The 23,521-nt window shown below is 46.5% G+C and overlaps 1 protein-coding gene and 1 non-coding gene across 2 annotated transcripts in view; one reads left to right on the top strand and one right to left on the bottom strand.

Annotated features, from left to right (window-relative positions):
* The window catches only part of LOC124615392 (transcription factor Sox-11-A-like), a 77,120-nt gene that overhangs the window by 13,212 nt on the left and 40,387 nt on the right, over positions 1 to 23,521 (bottom strand). The gene's annotated exons all lie outside the window — the stretch shown is intronic.
* Trnas-cga lies at positions 13,812 to 13,886 on the top strand. The gene has a single exon. It is a non-coding gene; the product is annotated as a tRNA-Ser (tRNA).

Raw genomic sequence — 23,521 nt, forward strand, 5'->3', positions numbered from 1 at the left:
TTGCTGTTAAAGCTATCTCAGTATGTTTTCCATATGCTCTTCATCTTGCCTGGTTTATCAGTTAATTACAACCGTTCCAACTTCCCCTACAGGCAGCACTTGTGTTTGCCAAGGTTGGATGTAACGTGTTTAGCGCAAGTGAAAATGATGAGTGCTTGTAGTATATGGTGAAATGTTGTGTTTGTATGGATCTCTCAATGCCATCTAAGGGGTCGCCGAAGGTGAAACTCCCATTCGACGGATGGATCGACATCAACAAGGACCTCCTCAATGTAGTAATTTAACGAGAGAGAGAGAGAGAGAGAGAGAGAGAGAGAGAGAGAGAGAGAGAGAGAGAGAGAGAGAGAGAGAGAGAGAGAGGGGGGGGGGGGAGGGAGGGAGGGAGGGAGGGGGAGAGAGAGAGGTAGATAGATTTGGACGGGAACAAAGGATACTGGTGGAGAATCCTGTAATCAGGAAGTTAACGACCCACGATTTCTCCTCTCCAGCCACTGCCGGCCAAGTACTGGTGACGAAAACATTCATCCACCACCAGGAATGGAACAGGTAAGTAAATCGGGCGCCAGTGCATGTAACTGACCTCCGCTGCGAAGGAGGGCACACACGCGATAAATTAACTGGTTGCTGTTTTACTTATCTGTCCCAAAACATGCTGATATAGTGAATTTTTACCAAGAGGACAGCTATGGCACAAATGTAAGCGAAAGAGCGGATACATACGCAGGCGTTGTCACGTTCCAGCCCGTCAGGGAGAAAGAGAGAGAGAGAGAGAGAGAGAGAGCGAGAGAGAACGCGCATGCTATAGGCAGCATAAATTTGAAAACTGAATAAATCACGGAATAACGTAGATAGAGGGGTACAAATTGACACACATACTTGGAATGACATGGGGTTTTATTAGAACCAAAAAAAAAAAAATACAAATTTATACTGATTTTTTGATCACCCGGTATTTTCAAGGGCTGGTTGCCTTAGTTGCTAGCCAACCTGTCGGGTTGTATGGTTGTGGTTGATGAAAACTTTTCGTTTTAAATGTTTCGTACAGAGCTACGTTGGACATCATCAGACGTTGCGCTCGGTTCCGCCTGGTCTTCCCGACACACTTGCCGAGCCCCAACGGAACCAGGAACACCTCTGAAGATGTCCACCGCAGCTCTGGACGAAACGTTATGAACAAAACAGTTCAACACAACATGACCATACAACTCGAGAGAGTCATCATCAGCGCTTCACTTAACGTTTAGCAAGCGAATCCGTAGATCGTCAGAGACTCTTGGGAGTACTGAAAATCTGGCACTGACCTACCTAGGACCTGTGATGCGCTGGAGGTGGATGTGTCAACGTGATGTTTGCCCTGCAGAAAGGCACCCTATGCCACTTGATCCGTATTCTGCAGTGCCGTGGAAGCCACGAGAAGGCCAGTGCACGAGCAGAGCTGCGCCTGACTCGCGCTGATGGTCGTATTCTGTTATCTCCCCATCTGTTTAACTGCATTACACCGGCGCGGTTTTAGGGCCCCTGACTCAACTTTATATAGCAGGAAGTAAAAATTTACAACCGCGCCGACGGAGACGGCGTTCTGCAGGAGTCCGCATCGGCTGTTGCAGACACGGGGGCGTCTCAACAGCGTGTTCCAGAAGCACCGCGATGTCGATCTGCGAGGCGAAACGAGCAAGAAGATATACACGCGCGCGCGAGCTTTCGATAAACATCGCAGGCAACACCTGCGACAGTGCAAAGTAAAGCGTGACTAGGCGTTTTTCCTTTGGCTATGTCAACGTCGCACACCTGGCATTGGCTCCGGAAAACTTCCCGTGCTCGACAATAAATTTGAATCTACGCAGCACTGAGACTCAAAACAGTGAACAACATTCACCTACTTTAGACTGTTACATCTGACAGGACCGTTTGCAGTTAAGACACCCAAATACACACATCTCCCAGTCCAAAAAGGCCGCGGAAAGGGCGAACGGTACCAACCGACCGCCTTCTCATCCCCAGCCGATGGGCGTCTTTGGATGCTGATATGGGAGGGCATGTAGTCAGCACACCGCTCTTACAGGCGTTATCAGTTTTCGTGACCGGAGCTCCTGCTTCTCAGACAAGTAGCTCCTCAATTAGCCTCACAAGAGCTGAGAGCACCCCCCCCCCCCCCCTGCCAACAACGTCCGGCAAACCCAGCCAAGTGTTAGCCAAGCCCAACAGAGCTTACCATCGATGATCTGACGGGAACCGGTCTTACCACTGTGGCAAGGTTCAAAAATGGTTCAAATGGCTCTGAGCACTACGGGACTCAACTGCTGAGGTCATTAGTCCCCTAGAACTTAGAACTAGTTAAACCTAACTAACCTAAGGACATCACAAACATCCATGCCCGAGGCAGGATTCGAACCTGCGTAAGCGGTCTTGCGGTTCCAGACTGCAGCGCCTTTAACCGCACGGCCACTTCGGCCGGCCACTGTGGCAAGGCCCTTGGCACCCAGATAGAGAGCACATCACAACCTATTGGCACGATACATGAGGTAACTGTTTCTCAAATAACAAATTCGACGATCGTTAATATATTCATGTCCGCTTTGCAAATTTTGGTCCCCTCAGGATTCGCTTTTCTCATCGTGTATATTCATCGTTGGGAAACAGACCACATCACTATAGCGCAATTTCTGTAATGTTGTGCCAGGACAAGTGAGGAGCTGCATTATGATAGACAGAAGAAATTTCTGGGAGTCAAAGTGGCTAGATTAGTTACTTCAAGGTGAGAGTCCGTCATGAAGTGATCTGGCGTACTGAAACGCACTATAGTTGTATATACCAATCAGGCATAGATGATGCACATGAATACAACAGAACACCTTATCATGACGCCCCGGCAAGAAACTTGTACTTCACTTTCTTTCTATCTGGGACGGGCAAGGGACGACGAGAGTTTAACATGAAGGTCATTCGCGAAGGGCAAGCCAACTGCAACTGTCTTTCTCAACGAAACTGTACCGTCGCTCGGCAGAAACACCATAACCACAACGACGGTAGTGTGACTAATTCCGCACCTTCCGAACGCGGATACCAACACCTTGAACACAGTGGACTTCAACCGAAGAAGAAATGTGACGTTTTACGCTTTCCAAATTCTATCACCAAACGCCAAGCGGCTGAATCTGAGTAGCACCTACGGAAACAACTGAGGAAGAAAGTAACTATGACCTTGGTCGTTACTCCACCCACACTTCCGCCTTAAGAGTAAGCCACATACAAGAAAGGACTTTTTGTTTTCTAGGGCATGAAAGCGGCCGTGTTCTCTTACGAGATACGACGAATGGCATTTGCCTTAAGTAATTTAAGGAAACCACAGAATACTGCGTGGCCGGTCAGAGAACGGAACCGCCTTTCTGCCGAATGCTAATCCAAAGTCTTACAACTGCGCCATATCGCTTGTATAGCCACTGGAGGATTTACTCTGTTAAAGACGAAAAAGGTTCTAAAAATAAAGTGAGGATGAAATGGCACAACTCTAGTGACCTCATATAAAGCATAGCTCGGGGGATTAAACTAGCCGATGTGGGGCAAGAAACAACCCGCACACGGCAGAAAGGCTGTCTAAATATTTTTGAATGCAAGAAACGCGGACAACGAAAAAGCAGCTGGACAGAAGCAGCTGCTTACAGCTACAAGCTATTACATATGATTGATGGTGCATGCTGCGGTGATGAATTTATGAGGTTTTTATCGCTTCGTATCAACATTTGTTTCCTGGCTATAGTTGGTGGCGTAATGGTCTGCTCTCTGGCCTGAGACACACATGCCGAGGTTCCAGTCTGATTTAAATGAACGCCGTAACGCAGTTCCCCGTGAATTTCGGCGCCAGGCCAGAACACGTACGTCAAGTGGCCATGGTTGCCGATCCAGACGGACTGCCCCTCCCTGCGTTAGACCAATCGTGATGTGATTCTGCGGTAAGGTCCGGAATCACTCACCTGCTAAAGTGAGCGCCAATGGCGTCCTCGAACGCCAAGGCCGCTACGCTTCGTTACGTCACAGAAACGGCCAGCCGGGCTCCTTGTTATAAAGATAAACGAATATGATCGGTGCCTTCTACATGTATCTATATTATGCAAGACACTATTCACTTCTGGGTCCGCTCGATACCATCGAAGAAGTATGACATCAGGCTTAAGAACAGTAAACAGTTGCAGTTGAAGGAATGACGGAGACCGAGCTATGCGATGGGCTGGTCATGACACTGCATTGGGAATCTCCAAATCCACGCAAGACAGTCCAAATGAATGTTTTCCGCAGTTCAGCAACATCATTCCAGCCAAAATGGATCCTCCTGAGCAGGTCACAACTCATTCCTGTCTCATCCTTGTTCAAACCCAGCTTGGATTCCGTCTCTCACACGCAAATCTGACCCTCCCTCCTTCAGGCGATGGGAAGGAAAAGCTATAAGATCTGTCATATAGGTCTGTCTTGTGCACGATTGTTTAAGATAGACGGGGTCTCATTATGTGAATACCCGTTATTCGACAACATCATAGCGGCTACGTCTTCAAAACTCCCTGTCAGCCTGTGCTATTTCACAATCAGTTACACTAGTCGACAAAATATAAAATATTTCGGGAGTTTATACCATAAAAATGAATCGCAACCGCCACTGTGAACTTTATAGAGAAGCACAGGCATATAGTTGTTAGCTTCGTATGCTGTCTGTGAACGCTGCACTGGGTGTAAAACAGGCACAGCCTACTCATTTCGGATACGTAGAAGTGTATTTCGTGGACGATGACTCAGAAGCCACTGCCACAAAACTCTTTACATTAACCAGGCAAAAACACAGTACAGAATGCTCTGCATTTATCTAAAAAAATTCTCTCATATAAAAATGCCCCAAACCGAACATGCATCAGAAACCCGGATGCGTTGACGTATCTCTGGAAAGCTGCATATGGTTTAGCAATCAAAGAGATAACTCGTATACAGAGTATGGCATAAAATACTGAAATGCCATTGGCTGCAGGGGGGGAGGGGAGGGCGAGGGAGGGGGGGAGGGGGGAGGGGAGGGAGAGGGAGAGAGAGAAACCAGTGGCTGGATTCGACACAGAGAGCTGAGACGAGAAGAATGGGGACATGCCTGACTGTAAAACATGAGGTGTCGTTCACTTGTCAAAGAGTGATGACACGTGAACTGCTGCCAGTAATTTCCCAATTGCTGCACCGCACGTATCTCTAAGACGGCAAACAGCAATCTGGCTTAAGTCGAGTCAGTCTATCTTCCTCTTCCCCCTCAACCGGCCACGATGCGTCCTGTTTCGTAAAGCTGTCAGCATACGGACTGTGCATTCGAACTACGAGTTCGTAGCGTCATAGCGTGTAAAAACAACATTCTGGATGCGTGCCAGTGAGATTGAAGGAATACACGTACGTCACATGCCGTCTTCTCTCTTCAGTGCAAAGGCGCGAGAAGCCATATTGGCTTTCTCTCTCTCTCTCTCTCTCTCTCTCTCTCTCCCCCTATATATATATATATATATATATATATATATATATATATATATAAAACAGAAGGTTGAGAATCTCTCGAAAGCCCATCGTTAAGTGTGTGACTTGTTGTAATAGAATGTCAGGTATTACTGTAACTTGCGAATCACGAAAGTACGCCGTTTCAAGGTAACGGCACATTGAAGATCCATCAAAAACGCATTGTTCTTTGAACAATTGTTATAATCAAATGTTAATTGATAACATATCCATGATTAAAGCTCTCAGGACATGGCAAGAGGCAAAATTTGGTAGTAAATCGTTCACAGTCGGTGTACTCTAATGTTTGAGATGATGTGTTTCTGGTTCGCATCTCATTGAAGTCAAATATTTTTTCCACTAGCCTTCGCGTTTTCTAATAGGTTCTGATACTTTCTTATTAGTTTAGCAGAAGTATGTAATTTTCGAGATGTTATATAAACGCAAAGTACGCCTTTCTGAGCAGTGAATCTGTTCCACTGCCACGCGGGATTAGCCGAGCGGTCTGGGGCGCTGCAGTCATTGACTGTGCGGCTGGTCCTGGCGGAGGTTCGAGCCCTCCCTCTGACATGGGTGTGTGTGTTTGTCCTTAGGATAATTTAGGTTAAGTAGTGTGTAACCTTAGGGACTGATGACCTTAGCAGTTAAGTCCCATAAGATTTCACACACATTTGAACATTTTTCTCGTTTCCACTGGGTTAATCAACAAGACAGCTTGCTCTACATGCAGTAAGATAGTTTGCACTTTTTTGTTTTTCACATCTAGGGATTCTGCTACTTAAAAGTAACAGTGATCAATTAGGAACGACTTTAGGGTTTTACTGAAAAGTAGAACGATGAAATACTTTTTATCTTATGTGGAGAACTATTGTAAATTTGTAAAGCACTATTTGTAATAGAACTTACTGACTGCACATGATAAATTCCTTTCTGCCCTATAACACGTTCATCGATACTGGAACTTTTATTTTGTATACTGAACGCATAACATGGCGAGCATATTTCGAACGAAGCAGGATATGAGCGTTGTAACTGGGCTAACGCAGAAATTTTACGCCCGTCCATTTCCTAAACAATGAGATCTGAGAACCAGATACAGCCGAAATCAGCCGCTGGAGCACGCTGCGATCTCACGTACCACGGCCGCGGCACACGAACCGCATGCGCACGTTGCATCGTTTCCGAGCGTTCAGCAACACGGTCTGCCTTTGACGATGGCTTAAGCCAGCGAGACCAGTACGTTCAGGACGCAGAGTCCTTGATGAACAGCTGGAACGCCAAACTGATGACCGAGCCTGCAAGGTGACGCAGCGGCACCGGCCGCAGCGGCGGTATTAGGAAAGCTGAACAGCGAACTTCCATTTCCGGCAGGCGACGCCCGCTGACCGTGCCGCCGCGGTCGCTGGCCAACTTTCGGCCCCGTGGCAACAGCGAGTTACCCACGCACTTCGCAAAGCGGATCCACCGCCTAAGCGACCAGCCTCTGGCCTATTTCGCCTCTTTTTTTCTCTCATTTCCTTGTAGCGGCAAAAACAAAACATACTTAAATGAGTAGTCATAAATTTGTAATGAGCTGTCATAAATTTCTGGAGTCTAGCTCCGGTTACCAGCCGCGTCATCAGTTTGCTCGCGACGCTTTGCAAAAATAATCTCGATAGGTTCGCCAAGGTCAGCGCGGACGTGCAGCCGGCGCTCCGGACCGACGACACTGGACGATTTATGGACGCTTATGAAGCACGACATCATCTTGTCAAAGCATTCGCGCTGACGAAATGGGGCCACCAAACTTTTAGCAAGCTACTGAAAGCAGCAGTTTCGTGTAGACATTATCTACTGTTATCAGCACGTCAGAGGATAGCGCAAAGTGAACGACCGGGGCGTGTAGACGCGGCTCGTATTGCACGATACGGCATTCTCGGCATTTGTCAAGACTGTAAGTTGAAAGGCCCAAAGTTCACTCCCAGGTTAGTCCTAGTTTCTTTTTTTTGTTTTGTTTTAGCTTAGGCCCTTACTAAACAGCAAAGTAACTGGCAATAAACGACCTTTTTTAAAATATCTGATTGCGTACTGTGGTGCTGACTCGCGTCTTAAACTTTTATAGTGGACTGGTCAAAGACCTTTGACAGCATAACACAGCTCACATCGCTTTTTTCACCTCCAGCAAAAAGCAATCATTGTCAGAGACGCCAACGGCCCTCGTGGTTCAGCGACAGCATTTAACTAAAGCCCCTCCCGGAAAATTGGTTGCTTACGCCAAGTCCTAGATAGGGACAGACATATCCTCTCAATGAACCTCTTCTAGTTGAGGCGCTGCAATGGGTCAAAGGCAGTTTTACTTTTTATCCCCCCCCCCCCCCCCTCCAGGCATTCCTGTTGCAGGTTGCTCATTTTATTCCATTTCAGTCCACGCCAATGCTGGAGACTCTTCTACCGAGGGCCTCTTAACATCAAAGCGTGTATGATAATAGAACATTCTCGTCCTCTTAACACACTAACCGTAGTACTAAACTAACAAAAGAAGACAAAAATATGCAACTGAAACTGTAAAATATATTCCCGGTACTGGTGATTGTCACTGATGAGTACATCATTATAGCGATATTTGGCAAGTCAAGATGGAGACTGTAGTACGATGCGTTCAACCTGAATTCATCCTTCCATGCCAACCGAACGTGGTAGTCCAGGGTTTAGTCCACTGCATTCTCATTCGGGAGGACGACGGTTAAAACCTGCATCCGGCCATCCTTATTTAGGTTTTCTGTGGTTTTCCTAAATCGCTCCACGCAAATGCCGGGATGGTTCCTTTCTAAGGGCACGGCAGACTTACTTTCCAATCCTTTCCTAGCCCGATGACCCTCCACCAAACCAACCAACCAAACAACCTCCCATGTCATCACGTGGAAGTCATTTAACAACCGATTTTTGGCCTGTCTTTGCGGTCTGTTTCTGTCGCTACTGTGTGAAGCTGAAGTTGGAGTTTTATGCCCCACCACCGGAATTACTAATTTAAAACATCCAGCTCGAATGTTTTGTCTATAGCTGATTGAATCGAACGTATATACGATAATCGATGACGGAGAAGCCGAAAGTCTTGGCGCTTTGGTCAACGTATGACTACAAGAAAAACCGACCAGGCCCTTCTGGTAACCAGTCTCAGACAAACACGACCATCTTCAGTGCCATTTGAATAACGCGTGGACCGCAGTGGCTGATTCGTACGTTTTGGTAACTACAGAATCTCCCGAGTAGCGGCTCGATATGTCACTATGTGATCTGATGAAGGTAATGGTTCACTGAAACAGTTTGCCAAAATAAGCAAATATTAGTAACCGTCTAGATTGTTTCTATCATTGCTAAGAAAATGGCTGTCATTCCAACACGACTTAAAAGAAATCGTCAGCGTAAGACATTTTACCGCAGTGTAACAGTCACGCTTGTTCTGTGCCAGTTCAATCTGTCATAGCTTCCTAAACAATTTTTTTATGAAGACCTATCCAGCCATATAATATTCATGGAACAGCATAAGCTTATTGCACTGATTTTGATAGCGCCTAAACTCCGTAGCTATGGTCCGGAGGATTTTTCTTTTTTTCCCCCTAAGTTTATCTCAAGGCCTTATACAATCCTTTCTAACGGGTTGCGCATCAGATCTGTCAACTGTAAAAGGGTGTGTGTGTGTGTGTGTGTGTGTGTGTGTGTGTGTGTGTGCGCGCGCGCATCATGTGATGTAGTTCAAAAAATGTTCAAATGTGAAATCTTATGGGACTTAACTGCTAAGGTCATCAGCCCTAAGCACACACACAACTTAACCTAAATTATCCTAAGGACAAAACACACACAACCATGCCCGAGGGAGGACTCGAACCTCCGCCGGGATCAGTCGCACAGTCCATGACTGCAGCGCCTAGGACGGCTCGGCTAATCCCGCGCGGCTGTGATGTAGTCTTATGTTGTTTTATAATTGTAGGTTTCTGATGTTGATGACTACGACGTTGATGAAGATGATGATGATGTATGGGAGAGGAGGGCCTTGTTGGCACAGAGCCAACCCTACAATGGCACTAAGGGGAAGGGGGGCATCGACGTAACGACTCCATCCGACGGATCGATCACCAGCAGTTTCACACATCCTCACTCCACACGAAACTGCGGAAGGGTTTGTGATCTGAATCTGACCATTGGCTGAAAGTCTGATGATAATTATTTTCAAGCACTCTTCGTAGGTCACGTGATGAGGATGAAAATTTTTTCACTGACAATTGGAACGGGGTACCTACGACTCGTGTGCCGATGCACTCTGGTGCCTCAGTTACCTCGGTTGGTTGCGGCATCGTCGTCTGTAGTCCAGTGACGGAATTGTCTTTCAACAGCAACCATTTAATGCAGTGGTTAGTATCTAACGTAGGATGAAATAGGATTCCATTCCGTGCACTATAGAAGTTAAAAATTTTGATGGAGCAGTAGTATAGAGTCACCTATATCGGATACAAAATGCGGCAGAATGCGAAGGAAATTACTCCACCACGCGCGGGAGGAGAGTGAGTAAACCCACTGAGAGGGTATGGCACGGTGAAGCCGCAGCGTGCATCCGCCCAGCCATTACCTCACCCGGATTTCTAGTTTCTTCTGCTGAAGCACGCTTTCACCAACATAACGAAGGCGTGTTCCGCTGCGCGATATGATGCTAACTGCCAAGTCGCGCTAACTGTTTTCGCCCACCGCCCAGGTCTAAGTCAGCAACCCGGACTTGCGGTTCAATCCTACGAACTGCGAATTACTGGACAGGTAAGGAATTGGCTTCCACGGACTGTGAACGCAGTATCACAAACTTACAACACACAGGAAAAGCTAATGAACACGCACAGCGTTCTTCAGCACTGACTTAAAATACTGTGGTGGACGACGGAGGCTTTATAGCTAGAAAGAGTGCTTCTTACACTGTATCAGAATTTCACTTCATTTTCCTTTCATTTTCATGTTCTAGAGGGTACTGATTATTATCAGATTTAGTGAAAGCTTCTGACAACACAACGCAATTTTGAAGATAACCGATATGAAACGCTGGGGATGAGAGATTACTTACAACGTGAAGCAGTAGTGGAATAAGGAGTGAGGCAGGGTTTTAGCGTATATACGGTGTTACAGAATCTATATACTGGGCTAGTCTAAAGACAGACAAGCAGAAATTTGCAAAGGTAAAGTTCAGGGAGAAGAAATCAAATTTTTTGAGGTTTACGGATGACATTTTGTTACAGAGGGCTAGGGACTCGAAACAGAGGTTGAACGGAATGTATACTGTCTGGGAAAGTGGTTACAAGATGAACATAACAAGAGTAAAAGAAGAGCAATGGAATGCAGTGGAATTAAAACAGGAAACGAGACTCTAGAAAGAAGTACATCATTTTCACTACAGCCGATACTTTCGTCTTGTGAGAATCAGCAACTAGATAATTCTCATTTATTGTTCCGTCTCAGCTGCACATTTTTAATCTAATTACGTGTTTCGATCATTCAGAATGATCTTCAGATCTAAATAGTTGCGTCAGTAACCCTTCTTATCTACTCAGAACCACATATCAGAAACGGTTTTCTGACGCAACTACTTAGATCTGAATATAATTCTGAGTGATCGAGACATGTGATCTAATTAAAAATGTGCGACTAAGACGGAACAATAAAAGAGAATTATCTTAGAATCACATCCATCACTTCTGCTGTTATGGAAGGAAAAAAAAACTGGTGCCGGGCGAAGTAGTGCGGCTACATAAAAGAAATGCAGACTGATGTTTCTGAAAAAGAGGAAATTATGAACATTTAATATCGATTTAAGTGTTAGGAAGTCTTCTCAAGGTATCTGTCGAGCGTCTATTCCTGACGGAAGTGAAACGTGAACGATAACCAACTACCACAAAGAATAAAGACTTAAAATGTGATGCGATGGAAGAATACTGAAGATTACATGGGTAGCCAGAGTAACTATGGGCGAGGCGCTGAATCGATTGGGGAAAGAATAAATGTGTGGCAGGACCAAGGGAAGGGGTCGGTTTGAAGGGGACAACCTGAGGTGTCAAGAAATATTATTCAATTTGGTAATGGAGGGGTGGTGTGGTTGTAAGAAATGTAAAGGGAGGCAGTAATAAGGTTCCCATGGATGTAGGTTACAGAAGTTATTCAGAGCTGAAAAGACTTGCACAGTACAGGCCCCACAACAGTCTTCAGACTGAAAACCACAACGATTCTCTTCACAATTAATAATTTTTTCATAATGCGGGGCTACAGTCATAATATATTTCTTTAAAGTCAGTACCGCAATTAGACTTGTTTATTTACAGTGTTACATTTACACACTCATGATTTCGGCTTGAAAATGCCATTATCAAGTCTTATACATTGCCTAAGACGGAGCACATTGATAATGGCACTTTGAAGCCGAATTTATGAGTAAGTGTAAACGTAACACTGTAAATAAACAACAGTCTAATGGCGGTACTGACTTTAAAGAAATCTCTTTACAATGATGGGGGCGATGTCAGTCGCAAACAGTAATAAGTTTCGAGAACAGCACAAGGGAGGCAGGAACAGTTGTATCGTGGTCCTCTGCAATTTGCCTGAGTAACATCTGCCGGGTTATAATAAGGCGTGCGTATTCACATAGAGATTTGGACAGACATTCCTAGAGAAATTGGTCAGAAAACGAATCGGACAGCCGGGGCGAAATATGGCGGATGTCAGCGGCTCCGGCTCGGGCGGCAGGTGTTGGCACGGACCTCTTGGCGGCCAGGTGGGCCCCTTCGTCCCCCCAGCCCCCCGACGACCTTGGCAGGTACACGCAAGGGCGCGCGTGACGTCGGATGCAACCCGTCAGCCGTGGAGAGCAGGCCGGGTAGCAACGGGTAAATGCCAGCTCTTTTTTCCATCTGGTTAACTCTTCACATCTCTCCGCCCTCTAGTACCACCAACATATACTTTTGACATGTTTGTTAGAGTCGCCATTTTCCGCAACAGAAATAAAACACCCACTTACGAAACAAACCTCATTTCGTGTCCCAGTATCAGTATTTAATACGGTAGACTACGTTTCGCGTTTTTAATTAAATGGTTTTTGTGTGGCTGCCCTCTAATAGCGCACAGCTGTGTCAGTACAAGTCACGAATCCGCCATTAAAAGTTTTTTATTTAAGGAATTGCACTTAATGTCGTTCCACGTAATGATTTCCGTTTTCTCTCATGCTCTCACAGGTTGAAAAATCAGGTTTCACTTCATCTACGAACATTTGACACATTTTCGCGTCTAAATTATTCAGTTTCAGGGTTCCGCATCTCAATCGGTAAAAAAGGAACCCTTATAGGGTCATTTCGTTGTCCGTCTGTTAAGATCCTTTTTTGCCACAGACGGTCAGATATACTCGTATCAAGGTGAAATTTATGTGAAATACTAATGTCTACGGTCCTTTGCCAGTGTAAAAAAAAATTAGGCTGCTATGTCAATGCAGTCAAAAAGTAAGGCTGTTAATGTCACATATATTGATACTCGCAAACTCACTCATCAAAAGCTATATATATATATATATATATATATATATATATATATGCGGAACCATCAGACTGCTAGTCCTACTAGCATTTGTCCAGTTTTTACACTTTTCCAGACCTTGTTTAGCGTGTACTGTGTAACAGCTTCAGTGATGGCCTTGCAGTAAATCAGTTTACGTAACTTTGCACAAGTGATCACAAGAGAGGAAGAAATCGTCAGTGCCGAGGAAGTTTCCAAATATATGCAAAATGAAAACTGTATAATATTCCAAAAGATTCACTGAAGCTGCCTTTCATGTGAAAGGCAAAGCGCGTCTGAGAAACTCCATGACGAAAGAGGCGTCGTGTTTATGAACAATTCTGTTTCCAGAACGAGATTTTCACTCTGCAGCGGAGTGTGTGCTGATATGAAACTTCCTGGCAGATTAAAACTGTGTGCCCGACCGAGACTCGAACTCGGGACCTTTGCCTTTCGCGGGCAAGTGCTCTACGAACTGAGCTACCGAAGCAGTAAAGCTGTGAGTACCGGGCGTGAGTCGTGCTTCGGTAGCTCAGTTGGTAGAGCACTTGCCCGCGAAAGGCAAAGGTCCCGAGTTCGAGTCTCGGTCGGGCACACAGTTTTAATCTGCCAGGAAGTTTCATATCAGCGCACACTCCGCTGCAGAATGAAAATCTCATTCTGGAAACATCCCCCAGGCTGTGGCTAAGCCATGTCTCCGAGACGAGGTACTGGCAGAAGTAAAGCTGTGAGTACCGGGCGTGAGTCGTGCTTCGATAGCTCAGTTGGTAGAGCACTTGCCCTCGAAAGGCAAAGGTCCCGAGTTCGAGTCTCGGTCGAGCGCACAGTTTTAATCTGCCAGGAAGTTTCAATTCTAAGTTTAGTGCCATACTTGTTTTTTTTCCCAGTGCGTGAGCACATTTTTCTTTACTTAGTATTGTGTTTGCTGATTCGAGGCATGTTGCCACTGGGTGATAGGTCCACAAGTGTTCAGTGTTGAAGAAATCGGCTTAATAACAAGGTGTGTGGCTTGAGAATGGGCCCTGCAGGAATGTGAGAGGGGCGAAGTACGAAAAAAAAAATCGTTTAATTCGTTCAGTTTCTGTTGTTGCACTTAATGCAGTCATGGACCATCATCCGTTTGACGGCGTCCGCTCCCTATAATGGAAACAAATAAATTAGAGGTTGAAGGAAGTAAAGACATACTACGTTCGGCTGTATCCAAAGCTGCAACAGCAGTAAGTGAATTACTCTCAACGTGTAGCGTCCTCTTCCTTACAATGACTGCGGCTACAAATGCAATGACACCACATGACACCCAAAACATTGGAAAACATCCTGGCCCGTGGAGAAGGTGATCCTCAAACCATGCTTCTTGAGTGAAGATTTCTCTTGGTGTAGATTCATGACCTCTTCAGGTCACTCTAGGCAAACAAAAGGATACACGTGATCGAGTTTGCCTGTGAGACAAGGTTGACCGATGTATCAAGACCCGATTTGACTATGTACAACACCCTTCGAGCACCTCATACAGTTTTCGAGACGCTCGTAGTCCGCCATCGACGAACGCAAAAGTGCACCGTGGCCTGTTAGTCTACGTGACTTTTTCCAACCTTCTGATGCCCAATGGCGGTGTCGCTCGGTCTATGCTCTGTGACGTAGGCACAAGCAGTCGTGCAGTGACCGTGGTTTCGATGGAATGGCAATTCACCACCGGTTGATGTACAACATTAAACTGACGCGCCTATCCTTAAACAATCCACAACCAATGGTAAACCTTCCACAGTATCGTGCTGCCAACAGCAGCTGACTCTGTCGCTTGAACTGAAGTACTCGAAGTACTCTCTGAACACGGTGGCATGTCAAAAGCCCACAAGATCCAGGCCAGTCGAAAATATTTTTGTTGTTGCTGTCCGAAAAATAGTATGATCAAGCTCTTCACACTACTCTCTCTCTCTCTCTCTCTCTCTCTCTCTCTCTCTCTCTCTCTCTCTCTCTCCGTGCCTTGTAAGGCCAAGCGGAACCGGCCGGCCACCGTGTCATCCTCAACACTGCAAAGCCTCTTCATCTTCAACCTCCATCCTTTTGAGCCAGTTTAAAGTGTTCAAGCTTCCTTCTCCCTCTCTGCAGTGGTAAGCCCCCCCCCCCCCTTCCTTCCTTCCTTCCTTCCTTCCTTCCTTCCTTCCTTCCAACGCCAAACTTATGACTGCTTGAAGCCTTAGGATGTGAGCTGTCAATCGATCCCTTGTTTTAGTAAACATAAAATATTAGAAGTTTCAGTAACAGCTTTTGATGTTCTTTATGTATTTTCTGAATCATTTAAGAGCTCTGAAGGTCTGTCTCCAGAAAAAAACCTAGTAGTGACTTCACATTGGTCGGCCGGTGTGGCCGAGTGGTTCTAGGCGCTACAGTCTGGAACCGCGCGACCGCTAAGGTCGCAGGTCCGAATCCTGCCTCGGGCATGGATGTGTGTGATGTCCTTACGTTAGTTAGGTTTAAGTACTTCTAAGTTCTAGGGGACTGACGATCTCAGAAGTTCAGTCCCATAGTGCTCAGAGCCATTTGAACCGTTTATTGAACTTCACATTGAAACTGTTGTCTCGCTATTGACAACCAAGCAAAGGCAGTTCAGACAAAAATAATTTTTGCCTTTCTACCGTGCACAGTACGTGCAACCACAAACTACTGCAGGGAGATGGGACAGCAAATGACGCAGCGTCACGTCCGACTTTGATTCTGGCGTCGACAGAGTACAGCTGTTGGTGGATGTGCGGCGTATCAGCTACGGTCGCTCTCTAGAGCGCGCGCATATCTCTATCTCTCTCTCTCTCTCTCCGGCAACTCGCCAGCCTCTCTGCGGGCGGCGCGCTGAGGCGAGAACTCGCGGAACCAGACCTTGATGTCACAGTGTAATTGCAGCCGGCACAGGCTTTACGTAACGCGGGAGCAACGACTGGTGCGGCGGTTGGTTCGCTCGCCGGCTAGCTCGGTCCGTCGGTCGGCCGCGGCCCTTCTGTAATTACGGGCTCGCGCCAGCGCACCAGCCGCCCGCAGGGCTCGCTGCCCGCCCTTGACGCGCAGTGCCATGCCCTACCCGCCAGGCTGGGCTGCGGGTGCCACAGATAACCTGCCCTGCCCGCAGTCACGTAATCCCGCACTGCCCACCACACTCCGCCGCGCCTCGCGGTGCTTGCTTTACCGTCGGGGCCGGCAGAACACTGCTCCTATTATTATTAGCATTCCGTCTTCAGGCCACGAGTGGCTTACCGGGACCATTCGACCGCCGTGTCATCCTCAGTGGAGGATGCGGATACGAGGGGCTTGGGGTCAAGAACACCGCACTCCCTGTCGTTATGAAGATATTCTTGACCCAAGCCGCTACTATTCGGTCGAGTAGCTCCTGAATTGGCATCACGAGGCTTAGTGCACCCCGAAAAAATGTCAACAGCGCATGGCGGCCTAGATGGTCACCCATTCACTTGCCGACCACGCCCGACAGCGCTTAACTGCGGTAATCTCACGGGAACCGGTGGAGCCACTGCGGCAAGACCGTTGCCAGAACACAGCTCCTGGAGTATTTTTTTTTCCAAGGAATTTTCACTTCACAACTTTGTAGTGTTTCCAAAAACATTGTACATGGCAAGGAAGTTATGTTTCCAAAAAGATTTTGGGTAGAAAAAAGAATTTTACAAGCCCAGAAACTTCGCAGGAGAATATAATTGCGTAGGCATCCGCGGCCAGAGTCAGTCGACATAAAAGTTTTCTGGGTTTAGTACCGCATCATAATGTAAAAACTACTGCTGCTATTGAAAAACCAACGTTTCGGCCAGAAGATGGCCGCTGCAATCGTTCACAGGAGAAGTTCGGATATCAAGTATTTTAGCGTGAATATTCTTGGTAAGACCAATAAAACGAAAATTATATAAAATAGCTTGTCAAGAGCAAGCACTGACCGCATTACGTAAAGTTTCGCGTTCGACTCCCATTCCAGCACAGTTTTAATATAATGAAAATTTAATTTTCTATTTTGTTTTTGATGGCGTTCGATGTCAACCTAAAACCTCTTTCTCAGTCAGATTATGAACGAGAATAGATATAGAGCAGTCTCAAATTGCTGTCATGCGGTATTCAGTTTAAGAATATTTATTGGCAAAGATACCAAAACGTGAGGATTAATCTCTACAGTAGCGGTTGTTGTTCATCGATGGGAGTTTTTTTGTACAACAAATGTTCAAATGTGTGTGAAATCCTATGGGACGCAACTGCTTAGGTCATCAGTCGCTAAGCTTACACACTACTTAACCTAAATTATCCTAAGGACAAACACACACACCCATGCCCGAGGGAGGACTCTAACCTCCGCCGGGACCAGTACATGACTGCAACGCCTGAGACCGCTCGGCTAATCCCGCGCGGCTCTGTACAACAAGGCGAATAATAAAGATCAGTTAAAACGGTAGCATAGATCAATCTAGCAGCTTTAGACTATTTAGAAACCTGAGCAAAGTTTGACTTTAACCTCTGCCGATCGTATTCCTGCTTAAAAATATAGACTTCAGCTGTCGTTTTATTGGCGACGTATCTTTTCGACAGCACAAATTTGAGACGGTGAGATGTTAGCACTAAATTCACAGCAGACAGCTCCTGTTAACGTTCGTACATGGCTGAGTGAATTCACCCGAATGATCACGCACAATAAAATTAAAAACACTTCGCTAAAACACGAGGACATCAAAATTTGCATGAAATGTTTACACGCTGTCTATAGAAGGGGACCGGAAAATGGCTGGAGGGTAGGGTAGCGCTGTCTCTCTATACAACCCCTCCGTAATGCGCTTTCATTCAGAGGGCGTTCAGCAGAGCTTCATCTGGTAATAAAAGGAGACAGCGTTTTATTTTCATTAGCCGTGCTTGTTTATCAAAAGCCTCGGTGTGCGCTTCTCCCTCTCTCTCTGTCCTAGGCCAAATCCCGTGTGATCCGCTACAGGCCGGAGCGCGGCTTACATTAAACCCCTCTGGCTACTGTGCGCCAGACCAGCGCGGCGCGGCGCGGGCCACAGAAGTCGTGGTGGGCAAATGTCCGCGTGTGGGAAGGGTGTGGTGCGGGGTGGGGCGAACTCTGGCCATAAGCTCAGAGTGCCGCCACCAACATCAAATGAAGCCGAGTAATTCATCCCATCCCTGCCAGCGGGCGCAGGCTTCCAGAACGGCAAACGCTGTAGAATCGAATACATGCTGCATGTGTGTTTCGCAAATCAAAACGAGAGGTTTCTGCGTTTCTGTAGCTTCAGGAAGACTAGAGAAAATCTGCAGATAATACGTCCAAATCCCACGCTAGGGTGGTACACTTTTCACCATCTGTTCGTCTAACCCCAGCAATTTCGAAAGACGGGAGAGGGGAGAGATAGGGAGGGGGGGGAGAGAGGGAGAGGGGGGAGAGAGGGAGGGAGAGAGGGAGGGAGACGGAGCCACGATAATGCAGGAAAATTACGCGAAAAAATAATACGTTTTTGTGCATTTGAACGCGACTGGAAACTATCAGCAGAACTATAAGATAGAAACTTCAGGGCACTAGAAGACTGAAAAATTTCCGTGCCGAACATAACTTTTTTCACTGGCCTTCCGTAGTACCGATGCCTCTGTAACCTCCGCGAGGGAGCACCACGGAGTACTTTTCTTTTGTGCCCGCGCAACTGTCCATCGCATGAGTACGTGGCATTACGTGTACAGGCCGCAAATGCGGCCCCCACCACAGACATCTGTCACTGACAAAGTAATTTTAATTGAAGTACAGCATTACACAAATTGTGCAGACATAGTGCTTATGAAGTCCCATTTTGCTATATGTGCTTTCGATGGGTGTGAAGCTTTGCTGGCCTTACTGGTAAACACGAGTTCCGTGCTTTATTTCATGAACGATACAGGTCTGTCCCTTTTCAAGAGTTTCACAGGGCAAATTTTACGAATGCACGTCAACTACGGCTACTACGAGGAAGAAATATTTAATTCTTTAAACATGTCAATTAATATGCATGATATAACGTACAAGTTACTCCAAGTTTTAAACGTCGTTCGATTTCCATGGCTCAAAATCGCTTTAAATACGTAAATATACGGTTCAGCAGAAATATGAAATAGCGCTGAAATGCACATAACTGTACTAAAAAGAAGTTATTTTCCTCAGTAACTTGGTAACAATCATGCAACGAACAAAATTCAAGTAAAATAAGAAACGTAATCTAATTAAGCTTGCAGGATAAAAAATTTGTCACCCCGTTTTGCGCACACATATGAATCGTTACGCCTTCACAGATGGCGCAGGGTTCGAGTCACGTGCTCAAACGCTCAAGGCAGTAGCGATCTGTGAGGCATTTGTGTTTCAAGCGGACACTGTACGTAAACACTGGTAAATCTGAGGATGTGATGGAGTGGCAAAATGCAACAATCTTATTTGGCTATGCCCACGGCCGTACGATGTGAGAAGCTGCTGGATTTGTTGTTGTTTCGCAGCAGACTGTTGAACGTGCTTACAAACGAGAGGTTTAACAGATAGTGCCACGTAACACGACGTCAGAATTGCGGTCGGAAAAAAAATCCTTACAAAGAGGGACCCGAGAGGAGTTTAGCTACTTGTAAATCACAATCGCTCCTAGACCCAGCCGACACTGCTGCAGGCTATGAATGTAGGTCCATCCCAACATGTCAGGAGAAGAAGACTGCGACAGAAACTGCTTGCAAAGTTCATCGAGCTGGAAGAATATGTTGTTATTCCTCTGAACACTTCCTCGCCGCCGGTCGTTGTGGCCGAGCGGTTCTAGGCGCTTCAGTCCGGAACCGCGCTGCTGCTACGGTCGCAGGTTCGAATCCTGCCTCGGGCATCGATGTGTGTGTTGTCCTTAGGTTAGTTAGACTAAGTAGTTGTAAGTCTAGGGGACTGATGACCTCAGATGATAAGTCCTATAGCGCTTATAGCCATTTGAACCATTTTGAACTACCTCGCACTACTACATCTCGACTTTCAGCAAGATCACCCGTGGGACGTGTTGGGTGTCTCTTGTTGTAAACCCTGTACAGGACTGTTTATGAACGAGTGGTAGCGTTGCCATTTCTCGAAGGGCTCTACTTTTTCTTCAACTTACGACTGCGATTTTATTCAAGTAACACTCTCTAGTTACCAACTGTATGTTTCTGCACACAAACTTTTTCCAACTGAATTACATATGGTTTTCGGTTTTTCTTTTTTCATCCCCTGAGGACAGTAAGGACACAGTAAAATGTTAAAGCTAGAAGGGCACGTCTCGCTAGCTGAAGCAAAACCCTAATTTACAAGAAAATGCTGCTGGTAAACCTTCCGGTTAGAGGTCGTGGTCCATTTAACTCTTCTGTTCCTAATGTTTCGTCCGGAACTGCGCTGAACGTCTCCACGCGCGTTGCTCCTCCTATGAGTTTTGTGGTATCGATAGTAAACAGGCCACATAGTTACAAAGGTTGGCACTACCAAGAGACACAGACGACAGCGCCCTCTAGCCGGTGTTGTCGAGGTCTACGAGCTCTGCGACTGCTTCAGCCCATTTCATCAGGTGCAGACAGCTAGGACACTTCGCTTCAGCTTCGCACCTCATTCCAAGTTATGAATTCTTATTGCTTGAGTAAAGGGGATATAAATTCATACACCAGTACCGACGTGTTTTACCTTTTCCTGATCCAACCCACGACCGCCTTCCAGGCGGGATACAAAAAGTTTGCCGAAGATGTCCATCGCAGTTCTGGACGAAGTCCATCGCAGTTCTGGACGAAAAGTTGGGAACACATGAGTTTCATGGAGGACGACCTTATATCCCGAAAGGTTTGCCAGTAGCAATATCACCCGGTCGTGAAAGCCTTCGTTCTATCGCTATAAAATTACTTTTAATTGAGCAGGAACCAGTTGTGTAGGAAAAAAAAAACAACAACAAAACTGGCAAATGGAGCGTTTAATTTCAGTGAACACCTTACTTCTGAAGACATCGAAATATAGCAAGGTGGAAATGTAGTAAGCGAGTTGGCTAAAGGACAAGGACCGAGGCAGGAGAAGCAAATGGACGCTGACAGACCTTTTAAATGGGTCTATTACAGTAAAGCGACAAGGGGGGATACACGTGTGCTGTTAGCGGCAGGGCGTCGCTCGCGATTGGCCGTACCTCGCGACCGCCGAGTCGTGCCACCAATAAACACGATTAGCGGCCGTGTGCCGCGGCAAGGTCAACCACCTCGCCTGTCAACAGCGTTCCCGGCTCTGGCGCAGCAAGCTAGCTGCCTGCTCGTGTCCTGCCCCAAATAAACACCGCAGCCGCTTCACACAGCCGCGGCGACTGAATAATCCACCATTGTTCCGAGACATAAAATACACAAGTCGTAGCTCCCCGAAATCACAGGCAATATCTTTAAGTCTGAGCAAGTAACTTGGAGACGTGACAAAGTTGAAGGATGTGTGTTTTTACGGCCCCAATGAAGACACAAGAGGCGAAGCGGAGCAAAAATTAATTTGGCTTCGTTCGGAGCAGTAAATGAGCGTGTCCTCTTGGAAGGACTCTTCTCCCAGGCATTAGTTTGAATGCAATAGGAAAATCACGTGACGGATGAACAGACGGGGGATTCCAACCTCTGTGTGCCCGCATGCGGGTCGCTTGTCTCGACCACTGCGTCACCTGACTACGTGGGGGGGGGGGGGGGGGGGGGGGGCAATCCGTGATCCCTGAGGTGATATGAATTCAGAAATCCCTGAGTTGATGTGAAAATAATTAAGCAGTTACAGGTTCGAATCCCATGGTTTGGCTACGTATTCGTATAGGACCGTCACTGGGGAATAACTTATGATTTGCCAAATACTAAAGCTCAATGCAAGAGCTGCTCATATGGTTGGAGGAGGGCAGTGTGACTCCCGTCGACAACGAGGTCACTAGAGACGGAGCACAAGCTCCGATTAGGGAAGAATGGGGAAGGAAATCGGGCGTATCCTTTCAGAGGAACCAAACCAGCGTTTGCCTGAAACGATTTAGGGAAATCGCGGATAATCCTAGTCAGGGCGGCCGGACGGGGTTTGAACCGTCGTCTTCCGGGTTGCCAGGATAATGTGCTAACCACTGCGCCACGTCGCTGTGTCATGTAGCTGGGTTCACGAAGCAGTTATCAGTAAATCAACTACCATAATGAAATCAGAACATCTGGTATTCGCTCGATGTGTTTCTAATATGCCGTTAAGCAGTCCGACAAACTTTATTTTGTATTTTCTTACAAATGTCCAGTTATATTTATGCTTCCGATATTTTTTAACTTTCTACGATAACTGCGTATGATGTGTAGCATGTACAAGGCGCTGCATTTACACGTGCAAGGTATGTATAAATGCGAAACCGTTTATGCACATATTCGTATTATCGCGTACTTTACTCTCTGTACACAGTTTAAAAGCCCCCATCGATCGTGTAGGTAAGAACTATTACAAAATGGTTCAAATGGCTCTGAGCGCTATGGGACTTAACAGCTGTGGTCATCAGTCCCCTAGAACTTAGAACTACTTAAACCTAACTAACCTAAGGACATCACACACATCCATGCCCGAGGCAGCATACGAACCTGCGACCGTAGCGGTCACGCGGTTCCAGAGAACTGTTACACAATAGGTACGCATATGGGGAGGCGCTGTCTTGTTCTTTATGACAGCCGAAGTTTTCGTGTATACACACAGGATTGGTTGAAGCTGTACCATTTCAGCATCATTCCACGCATCGAATTTGACACCTCCCATATGTGACAAGCATCCAACAGATTTTTCGTAGGTTCGATAAAAAATAAAGCAACTATTACAATTATTCTACCGCTACCGCTTGAGCCTTGTCTCGCAGTTACGCAGGGTGAGCCGTCGTAAATCGGATTTGGCATGTTAATGTGTAAGGGGTGGCCGGATGCCCTTCCTGCCGCCACCCAGTACCCCCTGGGATGGAAATAGTGTACCCTAAATGGCTGCGTCGAGTGTAATCCATGGAATAAAACGAAAGTGTTCAGATGTCTGCGAGCCGTGGAACTGAGGCGGTACATGGGGACCAGCCCAGTATTCACCTAGCAGGATGTGGAAAACCGCCTAAAAACCACATCCAGGCTGGCCGGCACACCGGCCCTCGTCGTTAATCCGCCGGGCGAATTCGATCCGGGCCCGGCGCGCCTACCTGAGTCCAGGAAGTAGCGCATTAGTGCTCTCGGCTACCCTGGCGGGTTGCAAAGCAACTATTACAATTATAATCAGGTCATAACGAATGTCAGCGTACAAGATACTAAGATATTAGGATGGGCGAAGTATTCAAAATAACGCAATTCAGGAAGAAATTTCCAATCGTTTGGCGGTTGAGCTATCCGTTCCAAATCAGGATACCAGACATTTTCAGAAGCATAAACTAACCGCTTGTTTTCAAAATTTCGCAACCGTTCAACGAGAGATCTACTA

This window comes from Schistocerca americana, chromosome 5 (assembly GCF_021461395.2).
Source record: "Schistocerca americana isolate TAMUIC-IGC-003095 chromosome 5, iqSchAmer2.1, whole genome shotgun sequence".
In the NCBI taxonomy this organism is placed as follows: domain Eukaryota; kingdom Metazoa; phylum Arthropoda; class Insecta; order Orthoptera; family Acrididae; genus Schistocerca; species Schistocerca americana.